This window comes from Cuculus canorus, chromosome 2 (assembly GCF_017976375.1).
Source record: "Cuculus canorus isolate bCucCan1 chromosome 2, bCucCan1.pri, whole genome shotgun sequence".
Classification (NCBI taxonomy): Eukaryota; Metazoa; Chordata; class Aves; order Cuculiformes; family Cuculidae; genus Cuculus; species Cuculus canorus.
Window position 1 is genome coordinate 54,649,911 of NC_071402.1, and position 22,563 is coordinate 54,672,473.

Sequence of the window (22,563 nt, forward strand, 5' to 3'; positions counted from 1 at the left end):
GCTACTTCTGAGAACTAATCTGTGTGAAATTGAGATATTTCTCATGATATAAAAAAGTTGAAGATAATTTTTTTTAAAATGGACTGCATGTTGACACTTAATATATACGCTTGTAAAATCTGGCGAGTACTTTATATATATACACATATATACATTTCAGTGTAAATTAAGAAATGTGAGCAAACATGTCAGTCACTCGAGACCATGTTGTGCCTGACTTTTCTAAAATCTGTGGAATGTAGATTTTTATTATAATTAATATAATAGAGGGAGCTTTATTATTTATATTTTTTAATATTATATTCAGTTTAATTAATGGTATTTCCCTACACGTGACTTCTTCTGAGTCAAATTTTGTATCTACACGTTTCCCTGCACAATGCTTATCTCCTAGAGTCTTTTCATCCCCTACCTTTATTTCAGTAGGCTCTGTGAAGTTCTTTGATGTATTGTTGAACAAGGTAGTGTTGCTGTCAGTAGTACTGAGAGCAAAATACATGTTTATTATTTATATGTTAAACTTGCTATCCCTTCTAAATTACTAAATTTATAAAATTAAATCCTTGAATTGCATACAAAAGTGAATCTGCTAAATAAATAAATACAGGTCATGAGTGAAGGAGTTGCCCAATAATCATCAAATCATAGAATAGTTTGAGTTGGAAGGGACCTTAAAGATCATCCAGTTCCAAATCACTGTCATGGGCAGGGACATCCCACCAGACCAGGCTGCCCAAGGCCCCATCCAACCTGGTCTTGAACACCTCCAGGGATGGGGCAGCCACAGCTTCCCTGGGCAACCTGTGCCAGTGTCTCACCACTCTCGTGGTGAAGAAATTCTTCCTAATGTCCAGTCTAAATCTGCCCCTCTCCAGTTTTGTACCTGTTCCCCCTCGTCCTATCCCCACAAGCCTTTATGAACAGTCCCTTTCCAGCTTTCCTGTAGGCCCACTTCAGGTGCTGGAAGGTCGCTGCAAGATCTCCTCAGAGCCTTCTCCAGGCTGAAGAAGTCCAACTCTCTCAGCCTGTCAGGATGAGCAGGATAAAAATCTTGTAAGCAATACAGAACACTCTGCATATGAAAAAACAGTACATGGGTTGAATTATCATCTGTAATTTAAAGTTCCTGAATTCTGAAAGGTCACTCTAATGTTTGTAGTAGCCACACACCTGGTAGCAGCCCAGGCATCTGGAACTCCTCTGGAGAGGTGAAATGAGACAGACTCACTTTAATATACCAGTCTAAGCTATTTGTTTGACTGTAGTAAGAAAGCTGTATTGTAGCTCATTGAGGATTACCTTATTCTAACCCGGTATGAAAGCAGGCTGCTATTTTTAAAGCACACATTGAATATAAATGAGGATTTTGCATGTGTTATGGAAATATCCTGTGCCACAATTACTCATGGTTTTGTATCTAACTGTGAAACTGATAGAATTGCACAATTGTTTTGAAAGGAAACATAGTTTTAGACCTGCCAGGTTTGAAACTTCCAAGTATACAAAAACAAAGCTCTAGACTCCTCCCACATGTGAAGCTGGAAAGCAGAATTTGTTGCCCTGTCCCGCTTTTATCCTAGATTCATTCAATCTCGACATGAAAATCTTGAAGTCAGTCTCCTGAGCAGAACATTAGTGGTGTTCCACAGGCAAGTATGCCAGTCATTTTGATGCAACACCTGACAGTCTGCCAATCACTTGACTAGAAAAAGGTAATTTACATTATCCTTGTCATGTGGTACAAATCTGACACATCACTGTTTAAAGTTAAATTAATATTGTAGGGCAACTATAGGACAGTGAAATATTTGAAGAGAAACAAGCACATAACCATTATTCTATCTCATTTTATCCACTTCATTCATCGATTATATGAGGCTTTACAGCCCTGGTTTCTACAACAAAAAAGTTTGGCAATCATTGTATTAGGATAAATGATTAAATAAAACATTCATATGTTGCATTATTTCAGGTTTTGTTTAAAATTGAACATTTCAAACTTCAAACATCTCAACTAGAAATATATGCTCTGCAATATTTGTTACAGGTGTTTATACAAAATTATTTTCATAATGATAACTTAAGCAGGACTGTAATGAGGATTAACAAGGTGGTTATTATGCAAGAGTTCTAGAAACAGCAAAGTCATTTTTTTCTTGAATAGCTGCAGATAATACCCTGTGCTTGCTTTTACTGGTAGTATTGAATGTTTTAGGTAACAATTAATAGGGCATAATTTCCATTATTATCAGTCCTCAATAGCAGAGCATTACTAATAGTAATTCTAAGCAGGTGACACTAATCTGTCAAATAGTTAAACACAATTCTGCAGTTTCCATCTGCCAGTTAATATCTTGGACTGTAAGAGTACTGGGTGGCAAGTCAAGATGAAAAATTAGTTAATTACAGCTACAGTCAACACATTCCTTAAACTGGTAACATAGTAACAAAAACAGTTCTGTGGGTTTGGTGGTCTTGTTTGCCTCTCTTCTGGAATAAGGGAAAAATGAATGAATTCACATATATTAATTCTCCATATGCAAAAGTGGAAAGAAAAAAAGTATAAGGATGAGGAGGAAGAAAAGACTACCTAGACAAGATTTTAAGAAAAAGACACAGTCTTGGGAAAGGAAGTGAGGTTTAGAACTTGGAAGCAAAAGACACTCAATGAATCTGGTGGACTGAGAGAGTGGGAGGTGGTTGTTCTTTCCTTTGGTAAAGATGGAAGGGAGTCTGGAGTAATAGGAAATTCCACTAAATACCCAATGATGTGTTCAGTGTTGGATAGCAGAAAGTGTTTCCATCACACACACACACTACTAGAATATGTGGAACCATGTGGAAGAAGCAATGAAATTCAGTTCCACCTGTGCAGTATGTTAGCTGGGCTCACTGGCTGACCTGCTGGTTACCTACCTGAGACCTGTCTGTGCTTTCACCAGCCTGACATTTTGCAAACTCTTAGGTTAAGTTCTTTCAGAGTTTTGAACCGCAGCCTGGCACTCAGTTACTAGATTGAATTCAGCAATTACACAGTTCAACCAGATGCTGTCCAAGTTTGTCTTGATTAAGACCAGTAATTCCCACAGCTGGTAACACAAGACACTTCACTAGGCAGGGCAGCTCAAGCAAAGTGCTACACACACGAACATAGTGCAGCTACAAAGGGATTTTGCAGCTGTGCTATATGCTAAAGGAGAGAGCTTTTGGAGACAAGGGGAAGAAACTAATGTAGCAGTAGCAATTAGCAATTAACTGACTGATGCTTCTTATTAGTCCAAACAGGAGTTCTTATAAAAGGCTCGGGGAACTATATTTTTTTAGTTACTGATAGGTAATTACTCTCAGATCATAGTATCTGCTGCAGAAGATGTTGTTCAGGAGACTCCTACCTGGTTATCTCAGCTACTGGTTGTGAACACCTACCAACACACTGAAAACCCAGCGTTGCACACTGCTGGTGCTGATGCACATGGATCAGAATGCAGTGTCACACTGCTGCTCTACACCTGCACCCTGCTGGGTTTTTAGAAGGTGGATCATCGCTATCATTTCTGTATGATAGCAGCAATGTAACAAAAAAAAAAAAATTCTTTCTTGGTATATATATATATATATATATATACTCCACTTCTGCTCGCAGTCAGTAGCCTGTCTACACTTCAATCTGCTTGCCTCTGTGACGGCCTCCATAATCAGCCTGACCTGAAAGAGAATAAAGTGAACACAACTCCCTTTGTTATGCAGTCACAGGTGCCCGCAAACCTGTTCCTGGTCAGCTGGCAGTACTTAAGGTATGCGAGCAGAATCAAATGAAAACAAAAGCAGTGCTTTACAACCCAAATGATCTGTACCCAGCATCTGTACAATAAGATTTTGAAAGCAGATGAGATAACTTTACCTGAACAATTAGATGAGGAGCATGGATGTATTTCAGATTAATGATGCCTTTCCCTACCCATGCTGGAACACTCATGGCTGGAAATCAGAACACAGGGAAAGTCCTCAGAATTAAATGGCCTTAATCAAAGTAACCTTTATATTCTGAAAAAAAATCATGTTTCTGGCTTACTTAATAAACATAATTATTGAATTCTTACTTTCTAAACAGTAGCAAATGAAAGTAAACCAGTAGTAGCCTGAGCATGGCAACTAAAACTACATCAAATGGAGAGGCTTTTTTTAGCTGCCTCCTCAAAACCCTACACTGACAGCCTACCAAGCTTCTAGAAAGTGCTGAAGATATCTCTAGTATTCAAGAACCCATTACTACAAACCCACACGGATTCTTAAAGTCCTACTGCCTGCTATTTTAATAAGCAGACACAAAACCTTTCACAAGTGCAGACAAATGACCGGTTTTAATGTTGCAACTAGGACTAACATCAGTCCACTGCTGTAAGCCCTTTTGATATATTTGTATTAGGTTTAGCTTGTTGGTGCAAGTGAGCTACTATTAAAATTTGTAGGCCTGGTGGGTTTTTTCCCCTTTAAAAACTGGAAGGGGGCACAAGTTTAAAGCAGTAGTCTGTGCCCACCTGCAAGGCTGGGGGCTGCACGCCCCCACCTCAGATGGTTCTGCAGCTCCTTGCCTACATCTGCTGCACCCACCGGGATGCGAGGCGTGGATGGGGGTTCTGCCTCCGGAGACAGCATTGAGCGAACCACCAAGTACAGCAGGCTTGTCCTCCCACAGCTGCTCTCCAGCACGCACCCTGCCACAGCACCTGCCTCCAGAGGCTTCTCCCAGAAGCTGCGTGGTGCTGCTGCGCTTCTTCCAGCCCCCGTGCCAGCACAATCCCCTACCTGGGTGGGAGCGATACCAAAAATGCTGGTAAATAAAACTAAGACTTGTTTTGGAGTTTTAGAAGGCAAGCGTCCTTTTAATGCAGGCCTGGGTAGCATGAGGGAATGATCTGCACTAATTGTGTGAAGTGAGACAAGAGCTGAATAAAGAATGTATTTCCCACATGTTTAAATGCAAATGTATAATTTTTCCTAGAAATCTTATGCATATTATATTACCTTCCAAGAACTACTTTTAATGTTATTATGAACTTCACAACAGTCAAATCTCATGCTAATTTGGAGCTGGCTCCAGATCCCTCTGACCTTGCACTGGCAATGGGGAAAGGCTGCAGACAGAGGTGATCACAGAACACATACCTGTTCAGCACAGATCATACTGAACACAAGACGCTACCATCTCCAAAAGAATGACGTGTGTCTGAAAAAACACTATTTGAAAAAAAACCCAATGTGGTACAGTATCAGAGGGATATTCTGTACAACTTTCAAAAAATCGTAGAATCATAGAATAGTTTGGGTTGGAAGAAACCTTAAAGGTCATCTAGTTTCAACCTCCCTGCCATGAGCACGGACATCACACCAGACCAGGCTGCCCAAGGACCCATCCAATCTGGCCTTGATTGGTGCCCTCCAGCGATGGGGCAGCCACAGCTTCCCTGGGCAACCTGTGCCAGTGCCTCACCACTCACATAGTGACTAAATTCTTAATGCCTAGCCTAAATTAGCCCCCTCCAGTTTATAACCATTGCTCTTAGTCCCATCACTACAAGCCTTTGTAAACAGTCCCTCCCCAGCTTTCCTGCAGCCCCTTCAGGTACTGGAAGGTCACTATAAGATCTCCTCTGAGCCTTCTCTTCTCCAGGCTGAACAACCCCAACTCTCTCAGCCTGTCCTCGTATGGGAGGTGCTCCAGCCCTCTGATCATCTTTGTAGCCCTCCTCTGGACCCGTTCCAACAGTTCCACATCCTTCTTCTGCTGAGGATTCCAGACCTGGACACAATACACCAGATGAGGTCTCACGAGAGCGGAACAGAGGGGGAGAACCACCTCCCTCGTCCTGCTGGCCATGCTTTTTTTGATGTAGCCCAGGATTGATGTAGCCCAGGACACTGTCGGCCTTCTGGGCTGCGAGTGCACATTGGCGGCTCATGCCGGCTTCAGGGGCCAGCACCCCCAAGTCCTTCTCCGCAGGGCTGCTTTCCATCATATCATCCCCCATCCTGTATCCAAACCGCGAAGCTTTTAGTTTAAATCAAAATATTCCACTTTTGTAATAGCAACTACTACAGTGGCTGCAGCCCCTCATTAACCCCCCAGTGTCCGCCCTCGCCTCTCATTGGGCAGCGTCCTCCTCACCCGCCTCTCATTGGGCAGCGCTGCCACAAGCGCCCGACCCCGCCTCTCATTGGCCAAAGCTCGCCCCCCCCACCTCTCCTTGGGCAGCGCTGCCGGCCGTGCCCGCCCCCCCCTCATTGGCCAGCCCTCTCCCCTCCCGCCTCTCATTGGGCAGCGATCGTGGCGCACGCGCCATGCGTCGCTCGATAAAAGTCAGTGCGCCATCATCACCGGAAAATTCCTGCCGGGGGAGGAAGCGAACGCGGTGGCAGGAGCAGCTGAGGAGACGGGGGGGGGCGGGGGGCGCGGGGCGCGATGAGGAGGAGTCGCCCTGAGTGGCTGTAGGTCGGCTCCCCCGTTTACCCGCGGGGGAACTAGAAGGCTCTCGCCCCGCTTTAGCCCGGGCCGCCGCCATTTCCAGAATGTTCCAGCGGTCGCGCGCAGGGAGAGCGCGGCGTCCGCAGCGGCGCGTGCGCGAGTGGCTCGCGCGCTCCCTCCTCCCCTCCCGCCCCTGTGGCGCGCTGCGAGAACGTTATCCACGAGCTGCCTCTGCGCGCGCGCGGGGTGGCGAAACGGCACTGGGGGGGTGGGGCGGCGGGGGCGGTTGCGTGAGGCGACGGCTGTAACAGAAGGTGGAACGTTTTGATTTAAGCTAAAGTAAAAAGTTTTCATCCAAGTAACTGTGTTTTTTTGAAAGTTAGAATGTCTTTCTGGTAGCATAAGGGTTTTTTTTTTAATTGCATGGGTTTGATACCATGTTTTTTCAAATAACGATTTTCCAAGCACTGTTACGCTCCTCGTTCTTTAGGAAATTGTAATGTCCTGTGTCCCGGTCTGATCCGCGCTGAGCAGATATGTCTGCTGTGATCTCTGTCTGCAGCCGTTCCCCATCTCCAGTGCAAGGTTATAATATAAGATGTAGTTACTATTGCAAAAAGGGAATATTTTGATTTAAACTAGGGTTTTCATCCAAGTAACTTTATTTTTTTAAAGTTAGAACACCTATCTGACAGCATAGTTTTATAGCTTTTTTTTTTCCCCCAATACTGTTTTTCCAGACACTGCTACACTCTTTGCTCTATAGGAAATGATAACATTTTGTCTTCAGTCTGATCTGTGCTGAGCAGATGTGTCTTCTGGGATCACTTGTGTTTGCAGCCTTTCCCAATCTTCAGTGCAAGATCATGGTACGAGAAGTGGTTACTATTACAAAAATGGAATATTTTGACTTAAGCTAAAGTAAAGCTAAGTTTCATCTAAGTAATTTTTTTTATTTTTATTTTTTGAAACTTGGACGGAATGCTCATTTGATGGTGGTTTTAATTGCATGGGGTTTTATAGCATGTTTTTTCAAATAGTGTTTTTTCCAGGCACTGTTACGCTCTTTGTTTTTTCTGGAAATGATTATGTCCTGTGTACAGTCTCATCTGTGCAGAACACGTGTCGTCTTCTGTGATCACCTCTGTGATCACCTGTCTGCTCCCCATCTCCAATGCAAGGTCAAGGTACAAAAAAGTTACAAAAAGTGGAATGTTTTGATTTCAGGTAGAGTTAAATTTTCATCCAAGCAACTATTCTTTGAAAGTTATACACAATATCTGTCTGATAGCATGGGTTTTTTTAATTGCATGGGTTTTTATAGCATTTTTTTTTTCAAACAGTGTCTTTGCAGATGCTGTTACACTCTTTGTTCTTTTGGAAATGATAACGTTTTGTGTTCAGTCTCATCGTTGCTGAACAGATGTGTCTTCTGTAATCACCTCTGTCTGCAGCCTTTCCCCATCTCCAATGCAAGGTCAAGATACAAGATGTAGTTACTCTTATAAAAATGGAATATTTTGACTTAAGCTCAAGCGGAGCTAAGTTTCAGCTAAGTCATTGCGGTTTTTGAAAGTTAGAATGACCCTCTGAGGGGATGGTTTCCTTCTAACAGCGTTTCCCAGGCTCTGTTCATTCTTTGGAGATGGTAACGTCCCGTGTCCAGTCTGATCCGCGCTGAGCAGATGTGTCTGCTGTGATCCCCTATGTCTGCAGCCGTTCCCCATCTCCAGGGCAAGGGCAGACAGAGCTGGAGCCAAATCGGGAAGAGATTTGACTGTTGTGAAGTTCACAACAACATTAGAATCAGTCCTTGGAAAGTAATGGAATAGGGATAAGATTGCTGGGAAAATGTGTACACCTGCTCATAAGCATGAAGTGCGTCCTGTCCCAGCTCCGGTCTGGCTGCGCACGGTGGATGGCGATCGCTCCCTCGCGCTGCTCAGTCCTGATAAGTGATACTCCCTTTCTAACCCTCCCCAAACGAGCCGTAGGGTTCTCTCAGCCGCCGTTTCTCTCTCCCGGTGCCGCCCCACCCCCCCTCACCAGCCGACCGGGCTGCGTTAACGCTGGCGGCAGCGCGCGCCCTGCCCTGCGCCCGCACCACGTGGGCGGCGCGCGGCCAATGGGCGCGGCGCGAGGGGGGGGAGGTGGAGGGGGGAGCGGCGGGCGGGGGAGGGGTGTTTGCAAACCCGGCAGCCCCAGCGGCGGAGCCGGAGCCGCGGGCAGCGCCGGGCGGGGGCACCCGCTGCGCTGCAGGAGCCCGCGGGGACAGCGGAGCGGCTGCGGCTCCCGGGACAAGGTAAGGGCGGGAGCGCTTCTCGCGGGGACCCCCGGTGCTGCCCCCGTCCCCATCCCTGCGCGGCAAGCCGGCAGCGGGACCCGGGGCGGCGCCCGGCCCTTGGCTCCGGCTGTCAGCGCCGCGGCGGGAGCCATGGCGCCGCTGTCACCGCGCCCTGCCCCGCGCGGCGGGGGCAGCGGGGAGGGAGCACCGGGACGGGGACACGGACAGACAGACACATATACACAGAGACGCGTACACACAGGTACGTACAGAGAGACAGAGACACGCACACAGGCATGTACATGCAGGTATATACACACACATATGAATATGTTCACACGTATACACTATATGTACACACGTGCATATGTAAACACACATACACTCATGCACACACACATACATACAATGTACATATATGTATATACACAGTCACACAGATACTCTTAATACACACATACACACATGTGTACATACACTCATACACGTGCACACAGATACATACAATGTACACATGCATATACACACGCAAATACATATGTGCATACATACGCACACGTGCGTGCACACATACATGCATGCACACACAGTGTACACACATATATACACGCATGCAGAGACATACACTCATACACACAGACACACACATTGTACACACATGTATATGCACTCTCACACTTGCATACACCTCATACATTCTCACACATATGCACATGTGCACATGCAGGTGTGCACATATACACAGAGAAATACAGACATACAATATACACACATATATACTCTCACACACACACACACACGTACATACAGTCTAATATAAAGAGAGACACACAATGTACCCACACATATGTGTACACACGTGTATATGCACACACACACGCCCCACTGCCCCGCCTCCATTTCGGGCATTTCAGTAGCTCTGTGCAGCCTCAGCAGTTGCTGTGCCGATTTTGGCCGTGCCGCCCTGCTGGGATGGCAGCCCCAGCCCTTGCCAAACGGAGACACAGGACGGGTGAGTGAGGCGTTTCTGGTGTCTGCGTTACCGACCCCAGGGTGCCCGGCTGCTTTGCAGAATGAGGCGTGCAGCCGCCCTGTCTGCCCGTACGCTGCAGCCGCCGCTGAGGTGCAGCAGAGCCACTGGCACTGCACAGGTGTGACACAAGGCAACAAAGGAAGGGCGAGACATGAGAGAATGCCAGGCTCAGTGGCATGGTGCTTCATGCTAGTTCTAGCCTGTCTCTAGGTACTGCTGCTAATATTGTGGAATCAATAGAATCGTTAAGGTTGGAAAAGATCGTTGAGTCCAACCATGATCACAATACCACCATGCCTGCTAAACCATGTCCCAAAGTGCCACATCTGCACGTTTTTTAACACCCCCAGGGATGATGAGTATTCAGCCTTTGGGTTTTTTTTCTCTAAGAACTGTATAGAAATGAAAGGTTTTTTTTTAAGCTCCCAAATAAAATTAGTAGTTTAATATCAGCATAATCAGCTGTTAGCCTTGTGGAATTTGCTTGGATGCTCTCACTGTGTTCTATGCCTTTCTTCTGATGCAGAGGACAATATGAATTTTATACCTGTGAATTACAAGATAGTTTATGTGAAAAACAGTGCTTTAATGAAGACAACCGAGTAAGTTGTGATGCTTGTGGGAACAAAAAGCTATCAGACAGATGTGGAACAGTCCAAATGTACTCATGTTCCAGGAAAGAAATGTTTAATCTTGGAACAGTGGGAAAGGGTGAGATCATCATGTCTGTTAGAAATCATTAACTTTTATTAAAATAATTCAGCATTATTGACACATCATGATTTGGAGGTGGGGTTCACTTTTACTCTCTAGTTTTGAAGCACAAGGGCTTGGGTGTTTTTCATTATGCAAGTTGATGGCAGCTCAGCTGTCCTCATATCTAGGTTACTCTAGGGACATGGTGAGCTACCCACAGGTGCTTTGCGGCTACAAGGAGCTAAGCATCCCGTACTTTCTTTCCTTCTTCCACTGTAATCTTATGCTGTAACTCGGTGGGTAAGAGTCCTCAGAGTAATAGGTCTTCAGAATGATATGAGACATCAGGGCATTTCTTCTGTTCTGAGTGTTTGAGGCTTGTGCTGATGTTGGCTGTCACTCGCTTTTCTTCTTCCTTTAGATGGAAGCTCAAGACTCTCAGCTAAGCTTGTGGCTTGAGCTGGAGATCTTAATCTCACCCTGTGTGAATTGAGTAGGTTTCTGTGAAAGCTTCAGGAACTGTCGGTTCGAATAAAATTACAGGGTTTGAGGTGTAGCAGAATACTTCATTGACAAAGTCATAGAAGACCCATTGACTGTCTCATCCCATTCCCCTCGTCCCTCCCCGGCCCCCTCCTTAATGTTTCTGCTATCCTGTGTGTGTCTTGTAAGCTAAAATGTCAAGGAGTACCAGTGTTTTTCTCAATACCCAGAGGACTATGGTGGCATTCTTGTGGTGATGTCAGTTTTTTGGTGTGTGGTATGTGAGTCCTTTTTCTGATTTCCTGGCTTTTCTATAGTAATAGCAAAGTTGACAGTTCAATCTTTAAGCTATAAAGATTTCTGCCTTTCCATTGGCATCTCTTTATGTATTCTTCTCCCACTCAGCGGGTTATTCAAAATTATTTGTGAACTCAAATACTACAGACAGGAAAGCTTAGGACAGATGTATAAGAAAGCAAGCTCTGTGCGGCAAACTTAAGTTCATTTACAGTTTCCTCCAGCAGGCTTGTACAGTAGGTAACTTCTTTGAGGAAAAAGTCTTTTAATAAGCAGGCTGAATGAGTGTTTGTGTCAAGCCTCAGTGTTTGTCTGGCATTAGTTGCAGGGGGTACTACTATGTTACCACTTACCTTAGGGTTAAAAGCACAAACTGAAAATTATCGGTAATAGTGTCCAGCAGTAGGATTTTTGCACCTTTAGATGTCTGTTTAAATTGCTACAGACCCGGTAAACTGTTTCAGCTTTAACTTAACTAGACAGAAAAGGCGTGGATATCCTTTTAGTGGAAATACTGACACCTAGAAATGGCTGAGCTAGAACTTCTTCAATATTGAGCCTACAGATATATGAAAACAGACTTTATTTAACTGATTTACCATGTTTAGATGATCTTAGGCTGATGAAGTTGTGTGAAAGACTAGTGCATTGGTCCTCTTTAAAACTGGAAAAAAACTATTGATCGCAAAATATGTAATGATTAACCTGCTATCAGACTGTTAATATGCACACTCAGAACAACTTACTTTTGCCAAATTTGATCTTATGAAGAGGTGGGCTGGGCATGAATTTTAGGTGTTTCTTCTCTTCCGTGTTCTGTTGCATATTGCAGATGGAGTAGAATAATGTTGGTCTCCCGATCAGGCTGTATTTTTTTTTTTTAACTACATCATTAGACTCTACTTAGACTCTAGTGACAGATGGTATGCAATAAATATTAGCACAAACTCTATCTTGCATTTTTTGTTATGACACTGAATAGTTTTATTGACAGAATAACAGAAGTCAGAGCCCTGCTAACATCTTTATGATTTTTTTTCTGACCAGTTCATTATTGTTATTATTCCAGAACCTAGAGTAGTCTTAGAAAGTTCCTCCATAAGTTTATGGATCCATGCTTTGTACCTCACCTATGCAGTTGAAGAATTTGCATAAAACCTAAATATTCATTTAAAGAGAGACTTGGAGCCCATGAGAGTCCTTGACTTTGCCTTGGCTTATTTGGTGAGGCACCCTAACAGGTTGACCAGAGAAGCTGCGGATGCCCCATCCATGGAGGTGTTCAAGGCCAGGTTGGATGAGGCTTTGAGCGAGCTGATCTAGTGGATGACGCCCCTGCTCATGGCAGAGGGATTGGAACTGGATGATCTTTTAAGGTCCCTTCCAGCCCAAACCATTCTGTGATTATTTTGGGTTATGTCATTGGATCTGATGAAGTGTCCTTATATCTACTATTTATCTTTAGCAAGCAACAAATGAATAAACTCTCCTCAGTTTCATGGTGGCTACTCAGAGTGCTCTAGGTAGTGATAATGTCACAAGAGGATTGGTTTAGGCTAAGAAAAGCCATTAGCAATGTTAGAGACGTAATTACCATGCATATTAGATTAAAAGTAAAAATGCAAGCTGACGTGGAAGACTTGCTATATTTTCTTTGCTGTCTGTACTTGCCAGCAGCCTGGTGGAGATCAAGACTATTGGAATTACTTCCTTCTTGTTCTATGTCTTGCATTCATGAGGCTGGAAAACATCAGAGGTCAAAGCACTTTTTTCCCCTCTCTGAGCTTCAGAGTGTATTAAATGCAACAGGAACCAAATATTACTTTGCATTTCCAGGAATATTGTTGCAGTAGGGATCTTAGGGAGTTCTATCACTTCATGACAGCAGAAATGAGCTTACTTACACAAAGACATTTCCTATAGTTGCCCTTCTCTTTGAAAGCCTTTTGTTTTAGCCCTGCTTAATAGGTGTCTGGCTTTTCAAACCTTCCAGGCTTTGATAGATAGACACCTTCCTTCTCTGGTTTGTGGAAATATCTTCCTCTTGTTTATGTTCACATCAAGATTGTGTGCAGCAAAGAATGTTAAGTGAGAGAAATCTGCTTTCTGTTGTGCTTTGCATTGTTCAGCAACCTCCTGATCAGGGTTCTTACTAGTTTACTGATAAACAAAAAACATCAAGATCATTTAGTGATAGTCTCTAGAGTGAGCTGTGCTAATACAATTGTCTTCTGACTTCAAGAAGGGACAGGTGTCTTGACAGCTGTATTACCTTTCTTAAGTAAATAATAAAATGTCTTCTGTCTTGAAATTAACTGGTTCTTTGCTTTCCAGTCCCTTCTCCAGATGACACAGTAGAACATTAATGAAGGTTAATTGCAATACTCACTGTAGTTTTACAGCCCTGAATAGTTATACTTGTATGCAAACAGTATTCTGGTTACTCTCTCTTTCCACACCATCTGTTACCTCACTATATCTCTTTTCGCCCAAAGACAAATTATTGCTGGAAAGGAACTAACATATGATTTTGTTCTGTTACTTTTCTGATATGTGGTGGTGGCCAAGAGGTGGCAATGAAGACCATCAAATATTTTGCACGTCTTCACAATTTAGCCAGGACAAAACGCCTCAGTTAGCTAGCTGGGGACCTGGAAGTAGGCCTAGTCAGAGTCAGAAGCTTGTTTTTCTTTCCTTTCATCTACTCATTGAGGTCTTACTCATGAATGGTAGCACTCAAGCGCACTATTTTACCAGTGGTGACTCCTGCTGGAGTTGAAGGACTGTGGGGAAGTGTCAGTTCATCTGCTTTTAGCTTCTGAAGGGCCTTTGCATATTTTGAGGTTATGTTCCTTCTGGCAGTGCTGTAGATAAGTTTTGGGTTTTCTTGTGTTTGGGTTAGCAAATTATCATCAGTTTATGAATATTTAAATAGTAATTATGGAGTTTTAGTAATAAAGTATGAAGTAGATTTGAAATCTCTTGTCTTGGAGACCTTTAAAAGGTTTTCAGAGGGGCTGTAGTTTCCTGTAGAAGGAATTTAAGCTTAATTGTATCAGTAGGCTTGCTTATCTTTAGTTTGGTAAAATAACTAATAGAAAAGCTTTTAAGATTTCTTTGATAGGCACTGTGCTAATGTAATAGTCTTTCTTAGTTTACGAAGATCTACTTACTTACATCTTTAAGGAATAACCAGTAGATCAAAAAGGAAGCATACAACTCCACTTCTCTATTTAGCTTAATGGGAGTATCATATTATGCCTAAACATCTGTGCAGGTGCTTCCTTTGAACCCACAGCTCATCCTAAAAAAGACTCAAGAGGAAGCATCTGTGAACATACAAGTTTTTTTTAGACTTGTAGATTAAAAGGGAGGACTAATGGATTTTGCAGTAAGTGCCTTTGACTCCTGGGAGACGGAGTTCTTGCGCAAGCATGACTCTTTCTTGATCCTATAAAAAGGAAACCTATTCTGGGAAAGAGAAGAATCTCCTTCGTTTTGAGAGGGTATCTAGAATAAAGTGATATCTCTCCGGGCATTCTGGAAGCTTATCTATGTCTGATTCTCAGAATAAAGAAGTGAGGTTGTTTTTCCATGTAAGTGTTTATTTCTACAGCTAGGTTTGTCCCTCAGTAGCAATGTGATGTTTGCATTCTATGCAGCTGTCTTACTGATAGGGTTTAACTTCAGTATGATGTCACAAGCTGCACAGGTTCTCGCAGCCAACTGTGTAAGTCTTTGTTGGAATAAATGCTGTCCTGACTACACAGTGTAAATTGCTGGAAAATGTAGAAGACTTAAACCTTTTCATATGCTGAACATAGCAGCAGGAGGAGAGAACTGCCAGTAGACATGCTGCTACAGAGGTAAAGAACATGTGCATTTCTAATTCATGCAGCAGAGTCACAGACCAGTTGAGATTAGAATGCACCTCTGGAGATTGTCTAGTCCACCCCTCTGCCTAGAGCAGGGTCAGCTGGAGTGGATTGCTTATAGGTATGAGCAGTTGAACCTGGAATTCACCCCAGTAGTGCGAGTAAAATAATATATATAAATAAGTTATGAAATTCTCATTTTAGTTAGTCTGTTGGGATTCCATGCTGAACTTGTTGCCAAAGGCTTGATAAATTGTATAACTGTCAAACTTTTTTTAAAGCGAAATAAAAATGTATTTCAGGTGTTCTAGGTAATGAGTATTTCCTGATTAATTTCTTTTTTAGTAGTCAAAGGATGCATTCTTCAGGTACTGCCTGTGTGTGGTAGTCTTGTAAAGCTGTGGTGCGTTCCTCTAAGTTCTGCTACACAGATTCTTTATGAAGGGTTTTCTTTTTATTTAAAAGGCTACTTAACTGGTGATGTAAATAAGGCTTTTTTTGCATTTACTCTCACTTATTATAACTGCACTTTCTGATATTTACTGTCTTTTGAAGAATAAAAAGACAAGTACATGAATGTCTTTTTGACTCTATTTGTACTGGAACTTAGTTGAAGAAAGTCTCTTCCAGTGCCTGCAACTGGGGTAAGCTTCTGAGTGAGAAACTGAAAGTGAAAGGACCTTATTTTCTACTGCTGAAGGAGAAATATGAAAAGTAGCTAAAGCAAAAGTATTAATAAGAGCACTTCTTCAGAAATTATCATTTAAATATTGGTAACTTAAACTAAATCAATTATATTTTTGATCCTGCAGAATTCCTTTCAAGGACAAAACCAAGTATTTATTCAACCAGTTGTGTCGGTACTCTCATCATTCTGTTTGTGTCCTTCCAGTGCTTCCTTGCAGAACAGCCAGCCATATGCAAAAATAATAATGCTAGTATCTTCCATGAAAAGACAAAGGGTTAATCTGAGAGTAGAGAAATGCACTTGAGGATAGGACAATACTGACAAACATCCTTCCTATTCATTTTGAATTCTAGCACCAATTGCACTTCCTTACTGGCCCACGTCTTTTAGGAAGTGTTAGGAATGATTGGACTCGATGACCCAGTGGGTCCCTTCCAACCTAGGGATTCTGTGATTATATAATGCTCTAGAAATTGCATGTGTGGCTCAGAAGGAGTGAGACCCTGTGTCACTAAGGGAGCCATTTCTGCCCAGCTGAAATGGGAGTTAATGTCTGACTTCTGGAAGGCAGGTTTATTAACATTTTGGGGAGAGGGAGTGGGTTTTTTGTTTTGTTTCTATTTGTTGTTAATGTGAGGAGTTAACCCTGTTCCTAAATTTATGTTGATTACATCCCATCCCTCTCGTTTTGGGGCAGGTGATGTGTCCCTGTATGAGTAAAAGAAGCTTCAATACAAGTTTCTTAGAATCCCAGATGATTTTCTGCTGTTGAGTAATTCCTAACTGTTCTCTAATAAAACGTCATCTGGTTTATGTTGTGCAAGTTCTACAACTTTCAGCTTTGGTATTTTAAGCTGCTTCATTTAGAATTAGTTTTGTCATAAGATATTAATTTAAATGCTTTGAATGCAATACTTTTCTTGGGTATTAGGAGGAAATTATATGAGCAAATAGGGAAATAGTGGTGATAGAATGATCTGCCTTTTTTTTTTAACAGCCAGATAATACTGGTTTATTGATGAAGGTTCTGCAATTCTTGAACAATCTGGAAAGCCGTTATGATACCAAGTGTCTTACTGTTTTATGCTTTTCTAGAAAAAAACAACATTACTCCAATCCTGTTGTAGGGATTATTAGTTACTTAGTTATGAGCTTGCAAGACCATAGTCTAACATGTATGCAGACCACATCCTTCACTATTAAGCAGACCCACAGCCCTTCAAATGCTTTTCTAAAATAATGACAATTCTATAATCATAAGTTGGTAGGACTTCTCTTCTGAAAGTGCATCCTGAATATAAATATCTGTATTGATTAAGGTGTAAATCAGTACCTATTGTAAAGATAGCCCCTTGGCCCTGTTTATTTCTTTTACTAAATAGCTAGCATTTAGATTTTCAGACTTTAGAGACTATTTCTGTTCCAAAATAAAAGTGAAGAAATCACAGTAGTTCATCTTTTTTTTTTTTTTTTTTTTTTTTTCGTTTTGTTTCTTCAGGAGACCTATTCCAGCTGTCTGTTCATATTAAATCTTCTTTTGGGGTGCCAGTTGCAAAGTGCCATCTTCCCCACTCGCCTGTTTTCAGGGTCGTACCACCGTGTCAGTGCAGACCATGTTTGTCAACACTGTTTTTCACCCTAAATGACCTTATGTAAACAAATTAATTCCCATAGCTTTTTCCCTTCCCCCCACAAGCTAGGAAGGGATTTAATGTCCTAGGAGATGGTCAAGAGTAATCTGGGAAAGAATTTATCGCTTACCTACTTTTGTTTCATAGCTTTTCTCAGCACCTTACCGGGTCTTTGGAGGCAGTCTCTTGGTGTCTTCTTTTGGAGGGGGCTTGACGCACATGGGTTTACCCAGGTTTGGGTGAACGAATCTAAATGGATTTTTTGAGAGCGTCCTGTCCTTTAAAAATGACACTTTATGGGATACTTCTACTTTTAACACTTCACAGTACTATACTGAATATTAAAGTAGAAACAGGGCCTAGTGCATTTGTTTTCTATAGCTCTTCCATGTTCGGTTATCTGTATGGAAGAACACTAAAGGTCTTTTATAGATGACTGGGATCCTTTTGTTTATCTTCCTCTGTCATGTTCTATTAATAAGTTTTAGCTCTCATATGCTGAGCAAGTCTAGATTGGTTGGCATAGCACCTGCAAGGATATTTTGACAAAATGTTAAGTTTTCATGCTTTTTCAGTCTCTTGGCAAGACATAAACAATAGTTAATTCCAAACGCGCTCAGAAGTCTGATATCAACCAGACACTTTTTTTCACAATCCTGGTGTGCGGAGTGACATTTTTAGTGGGACGATCTCAGAATCAATTTGAGTCTGGAAACTTCGGGAAAAGTAAAGGAAGGTGATGGGAGCGTGTTGCAAAAGGAATGAAGCAAGTTGTTCTTGTCTGTATTTGCACACCTTCTTGCTGTATACTACAACATCACTAATCTTTATGTTCTGCTATGTCAGAAATGCTGTCTGCCGTGTCTTAGAGTAGCTGTGCTCATTTGCCCTTCTGTAGATAAAGCAGTGGGATCACAAGTTGATGATTTTTGGTTGGGACTCCACTTTAAATAGTGAATGGGATGGATCTCTGGAGATAAATTGCAATTGTGCAGTTTAGGTTACTGCTCCAAGAGGAGTCTTATTGCAGAAGTTGAAATAAGCTCTCTAACTTAGGAGGCGGTTATAAGAAAAGAGATTCCCATGTTGAAGAAAGTTGGGTACTGACTCTGAAAATTATGAATTTTCAGTCTGTTTTTGAATTTGTGTTAGATACAGACTTTTTATGAGCATTTGCCAAGTGTTTTCCTCACTTGTGGATAACTGCTTTGAGACTATTTTACGTTTTTTCTTCTGCAGTGGCAGGAAAGAGGATTTGCTTGTGGAAGTGGAAATTGTAGTCACCGATGGCTATGGTCTCACCAAGTATAAAGTGCTATCTAACATGAAATAATCTGAAAAATAAAGCGTGTAATGTATTATGGGTACAGCAAATTGGTCAAGCTTTTGACCTCATTATTTCTGTGAACTTCAGTCACCATCTGTAAAATAAAGTAATGACTTCTCATCTTCCAGCAATATTGTGAAAGTAAATTAGTATCTGTGAAAGGAGGGGGAGCCTGACCCTTATTGTTATCAGTTTTGATTTACAGATAGCAAGTTCTGTAGTGTTGTCCTTTTTATTTAGGATGAATGTTTTTAATTAAAAAAAAAGGGAGGGGGTTGTAGGCCTTCCCTTCTCTTTAGGAAGCTGGAAATCAAGGCAAGCTGAAATAGCAGAGGGTGATGGTATGAGTGATAAATAGATTGTCTTTCTCTGGAAGAAAGTGAAACCACTTGCTGCATGCTACATGTGTTTCTGGTCAGTGGTTCCTCAGAACTTCACCAGCTTGTCAAAAATGTTCACACAGCAACAAAAGCAAGTTTCTTCAATTGCTATGAGAATTTGGCTTTGCCAGTAGTGTGAATGATCACAGAAAGTTGAAGTACATGTTTTGTCTTGAGTACTACTGAAACGTTTCAGCAGGAGCATTAAGGGCTAAACTAGCTTAAAAGGAATGTTCAGCAAATGCATATATTGCTTGATCTTGTCCAATGAAGCATAAAAAAACCAATCAGAGTTGTAGGATACCCTAAAAATCTAATTTCTTTTGTCTTTTTTTTTGTTTTGTTTTTACTTTAAGAAGCAAATCAGTGTCAGTGTGTTGGTTTCATTCTGACAGGTAGATTTTTTGAGTTTTAATTAAAAGTATTTGAGGACAAGATACATCCAGTGCTACTCCAATAGGTGTTTCCATCCTTACTTGGTTGACATTTACTAAAAGTGTAATTGCAAGAAAACATTGCAGAAAGATGCACAGATGTTTTCTAATGATTTGCTGTGATATGAAAGAGGAGCAGTCTCTTGCTCTGATGCGGCTATTATTGAAGCATGATCATAGAATTGTGGAATGGTTTGGGTTGGAAGAGTCCTTAAAAATCCAGTTCCAACCCCCCTGCCATGGGCAGCAACATCTCCCACTGGATCAGGTTGCTCAAAGCTTCATCCGACCTGGTCTTGAACACCTCCAGGAATAGGACTTTAACGACTTCCCTGGGCAACTACCTCAGCACCCTCAAAGGAAAAAATTCTTCCTCATATCTAATCTATATCTATAAGCCAGTAGTACCTTTAAATTTCAAGTCAGTCCATGAAACAAATCTCAAAGGCATGTTGTGATGTGTTTTTTTCACTTATGAATAAGATTTTGTAAATTAAATTTTGGGCCAGAATTTCTTCTTGTTCTACAGTCTGCTGCTTGTAAAACTCTGCTGCATGATTTATAGGTACCTACAGTTAATCTAGAATAGGAAGGCTTGTATTTTCCGTAGTTTCTTTTACCATTCTTTTCCTGCCCAAGTAACAAACTCAACCTGGCCTATGTGAGGTACAAGGGCAGCTGAAGATACCTGACTGACTAGATAACTGAGGGATCTAGATGACCTCCAGATGTCCCATCACTTTAATTGTTCCTTAATTCAATGAACAGTGAGGTTCTTGTGTTCTTTGGTAAGCATGTGCTTAGTTAAAAAAAAACCAACAAACAAACAACCTCCCCACAGACCCTGGGGCCCCCAACCCAAACAAACCCAACCAAAACTCTTTCTAAAACTCAATCAAAAAAACTCCAAATTCAGTCATATTCTTTAATAGAGCGTATTTGTTAGGAGGAGGTTGATAAGTCTAGGTACTGCTGTTAGTGTGGAAAATAAATTGAAGAGTATTGTGAAATCTGTGGAACTTGATACTTGAAACCAAACACAGGTAATCTCGGGCTTTTAAAATACAGATTTGAAGGTCTTCTGGCTAGGGCCCAAGGTCCCCTATCAGCAAGTGCAACAAAAGCCCTGCAAAATGTCTTGTGTTTTCTTCACATTGAAAGAGTTGTATGTCCTCTGATTTTTCTCCTCTTCCTAGTAGAAATTCCTAGACTATGAGACACATTCTTTATTTTGGTAGGAAGTAGTGGTGAGTTCCAGCTGAAGTATTGGAAAATCTTTCTTGCTGCCTGTGTTGGCTGTTTTTTAGAGACTTCATCCTAGCCCTGAGTAGTGTAGTCTGGCATGCGATGAGTAGGTATTTCAGAGTACACTAAAAGCTGTTCTGGAGATTATGAGTAGTCTTTGCCCATTCCTATTTCATTATTCAAGGACACCTCTATAAAATGGTGTTAAAATATCTTATTTTTCTTACTACAGAAGTATTTTTGTCCTTGTATGTCTGGATCTCAAGTACGTAAACATTTCAAATTAAAATGTAGAAATACTCTCTCATAGGACAGTGAGCCTAGTAGTCCATTCCAGATATTAGATAGGATCTGAGAAATCTCCAAAATGCACATATCCACGTTATCTCATGACATATATTTCTGAAAGATGTGTTTGTGTTAGGCTGTGTTTTATTTTCTTTGTTTTCTACTGTATCCTCTAAAATCAGACAGGGAGAAATGCAACAGGGGAGGGGTGGGACACTTCTTCTGAGGTTGCACAATAGGTATAGCAAAGACAGGAGTAAAACTGATCTGAGCATTGCATGTTCTAGCCACAAAGTCATCTCAAATATTGTGCAAATCTTAGTGGAAAATTGTAATAAAAAGAGTCCCTCACTTTTGGACTGAAAGGATTTTGCCATATATTTTCATCAAATGCTGTAAAATCTGCCAAATCTGTGACTCATGTCCATGCTGGGTCCTGCATTTGCACTTAATACTGCAACAGACTGTTGCCTTAGGCACCGTTAGTTTGAGATTGTGTTGGAGCTTCGTTCTTTCATCATAGCTCTGACACTGGAATCTGTATGGACTGAACTGTCGCAATTGTGTGAAAAGAGCTTGTGAATATTTTCCAAATAAAAATGTTCTTGTCGCCTTTCATCTGTAAAAGCCACTGCGTGTATCATTCAGGCACTGTTCTCTTCAACATACTAAATGGGTGTGCTAAAGCCGGTAGCATTTAGTCATTTATATGCTGGTTACTGCTAGAGGGCTGAATTGCAAATACAATGAGACACCATGGAGCGTAGGGCAAAAGGCGCCTGGTAAATTGTTCTTTTCATTGTTCTTGATGGTATTTTAGCGCACACCGTGTACAAGATGTAGTGATGTGAAAAACTTAGTCTTAAATAGTACAACATATGTAAATAGCCTCTTATTTAATCTATCTTTTTCCACAATGTGTTTTTGTTTAAGCTTGTAAAGGACAGTGTGCTTCTAGTCTGCAGCAGGAGGCAGGCTTGCCAGTAGGGATGTACTTCAGTGCATATTTAGTCGGTTATAGCAGCATACGTCTAATATATTATCAGCTTCTGGAAAAGATGTCTTACTATATAGATCTCATACCTAGTCAGCTTTGACTTCAGCACCTTGGCAGTTAAGTTGTTCAGTGATCCTAACTACTAGTAACATGTGTGCTACTTTCTAGGGCACTGGACTCTAGCAGCACTCCTGGTTACTGTATGATCAGAAGTCATTTTTGTGATCTTCATTACTTTGTTTTCATAGGAGTTTGCATCAGAAACCTAAAATGAATTTTGCTCAAATTAAGCTTTTCATAGCCCTTTCTTTGTCTTCATTGCAAAGATGGAATAAACTGCTGCAACAATTGTAGACTAGCTGTGTTTATGTAGTCCTCTGCAATCAAAACCTTGGTACAAAGTCTAGTATTTTTGTGGCTACGGTCACCACTCATTCTGAAA

The 22,563-nt window shown here is 41.7% G+C and overlaps 1 protein-coding gene across 1 annotated transcript in view; it reads left to right on the forward strand.

Moving 5' to 3' along the window:
• The first annotated feature begins 8,644 nt into the window (after positions 1 to 8,644).
• Positions 8,645 to 22,563, forward strand: part of ANKRD12 (ankyrin repeat domain 12) — a 68,986-nt gene continuing 55,067 nt past the window's right edge. Inside the window, exon 1 of the mRNA XM_054057395.1 lies at positions 8,645 to 8,765. The gene's annotated coding sequence lies outside the window, so the exon portion shown is untranslated. The remainder of the gene's footprint in view (positions 8,766 to 22,563) is intronic.